Source organism: Eriocheir sinensis, chromosome 48, assembly GCF_024679095.1.
Source record: "Eriocheir sinensis breed Jianghai 21 chromosome 48, ASM2467909v1, whole genome shotgun sequence".
Taxonomy (NCBI): Eukaryota; Metazoa; Arthropoda; class Malacostraca; order Decapoda; family Varunidae; genus Eriocheir; species Eriocheir sinensis.
This window is the reverse complement of record NC_066556.1, coordinates 6,071,404-6,073,904: the sequence shown is the minus strand read 5'-3', so window position 1 is coordinate 6,073,904 and position 2,501 is coordinate 6,071,404.

Genomic DNA, 2,501 nt, shown 5'->3' with positions numbered 1-2,501 from the left:
CTGTAATTATTCCCGGGAACTGAATATCTGAATCAACTAGTTTAAACCACCAACTATTTTTATCCGTCTTTGATCTTTCAACAGACACAACCTTCCTTCGTCTGTATTTCCTCCTGCCTACGATTTAAATTCATTCAAGAGGAGAGTATCAACACACCTCCTCTCTCGAAACTGACCTCCTATGGCCTCTCGTTCTTCCTACTTTTCTTCGGAGCAGCGTCTAAAGGGCTTTTTTTGTTGTTATTGCTTTTGTTTTTGCCCTTGAGCCGCCTTCCTTGCTGTAAAAAAAAATATATACCTATAAGACAATTGGCGTTACCTGGAACTACCTGAACGTAGAAGTGTTTTTAGTCATGCACGCAACCAACTTATTTCTTCTGCCCTTAATTCTACGCCTATAAGTACCTGATAAAAGACACATGAAAGGAAGGTAATTAAGTAGCCATGCACTAAGAGACTGATATAATACAGTCTGACCTGACCTGACCAATCCAAGAGCCGCAGGAGGTCACGTCTATATATTCTTTCCCTCTCGTCGATGAAGGCTGTGTGTTCGCGTGCCGTGCGTGTGTGCCCGTGAGTGTTGCGCGCGTGTGTATGAGTGTATGTGTGTGTGTGTCTGTGTAGTGTATATGAGCCTGCGCTGTGGCTGTTCCTTGTGTGTGTGTGTGTGTGTGTGTGTGTGTGTCCATTATTCCTTTACACACTGTTTATCCACCAGGAGTGAAGAAAAAAGTTAAAGAAGGAGAAGAAGAAGAAGAAGAAGAAGAAGAAGAAATTTATGTCTCCACGCCAACGAGTTTATACCAAGCTTTTTTTATTTAGGTTAGATCTTCGACATTATCCTCAGCGAGACCATTTACACCACTCATGATTTGTTTCTACTCTACCTGTCACTTCGTCGACTAAGCATTACGAGACGGACATTGTCTAAATCCAGTCCATCTTGTATTTGCTGAAAACATGAATTAAGCCTATACCTTTTTATTGCTATTATTTTTCAAGGGTACAGTGAAAAAGTCGAGGTTTACTTCGGACGATAACACTGAAAGAAATTGAATTGTAGCGTACAGGTGTATTGTATTAAATTATTATTCTTATCTATCCTGCATTTTTTGAAACTTGAAGTATGCCTTTTTATTCTTATTATTTTCAAGGGCATAGAGAAAAGGTAAGGTTTAATTTGGATGACAACGTTGAAAAGAAGATAATTTTAACATACAGGTGTTGTAGATGTGTTATTCATATCTATATCATGCAATTGCCGGAACTTGAATTTTATCTTTTATTTGTTTTTATTATTCTCAAGGGTGGGGACGAAAAATCACCATGCAGTCTACGTCTTTCCAGAGAATGTATAAAGTGTGTATCGTTTTAACGCAATTGTCAACAAACCTTCATGGACGTGGTAGAAGGTATATTATTTGGATGCACACCTGATTTTCAACGTCTAGCAATGCAACCTAACCGCTATATTCCAAGCAGACGAGAGGAGAAAATGAGCAATGGAATACAACAAACAGATTTTCCGGAGTTTCTGCCTTGATTCCTTTTACAGCCCACGAGACGAATGCCAGAAGGTTGTTTTGCTTTGTACTATATAACTTAAGGGAGGAGTAACACCAAGTTGTAGTATTCCTGCGCTGAGCAATCCTCTCCCTTGTGTTTCTATGGTATGAATCACTCAACCCTTGGAAAAAATCGGCCTCGAGTCATCAATTTCTCATTCTCGGTTTGCACTTCATCAACAGCAAATCATCCATCACTTGAGACTGACGAAAAGGTGGATCAAAATGGAAGGCATACATACGATAGATAATTCCGTAAGCAGTGTATCCTTGCAACATCCATCGCAGGGAAACTAAAGAAAAGATGCAGTGAAAGGCGAAACATATTCCAAACGGCATATGATTGATGAGGAAGGCCCCGTCAAAGTTTAAAGTAGTGTCTCCTCAAAATGTTTGGGTCCGTGATGGAAGAAAACGGTTAAGGAGATGTATTTCATGGGAGGCTACAATAATATCTCCTCTCCAATATATAATAATTCTCCTCAACTAACAAACTCACGGAGAGCACACGTTCCTCTAGCCAGACAGTTTATTCATACTTTTTGTGTTAGAGGTTAGTTTGTGGATCGGAAAATTCCGTCATAATATTCAAGGGGAAAACAATACAATGTCTGTGGCGGCTCTTATAGTGTGTGTATGTAGAAAATCAATACAAAGAAAATAAACAAGTAGTATACATCAGGGACAGGCCAGTCTTCGTTCCCTCTTCATGGTCCGTCACCCGACAAAGGCCCATGGTCTCTCCGAGGAGGGACAAAATCTTGAAGGAAGGAACGAATACGATACATGATTGATTTTCTCTGGGACACTAATCTGAATTGCGAATACAACCATGAGGCTTGGGACGGGGAGCTATACTGGAGGAGGAAGAGGAGGATGAGGGGGAGAGAGGGCAGGAGCTATATCTGAGGTGCCGTGATGGTGGTGGTGGTG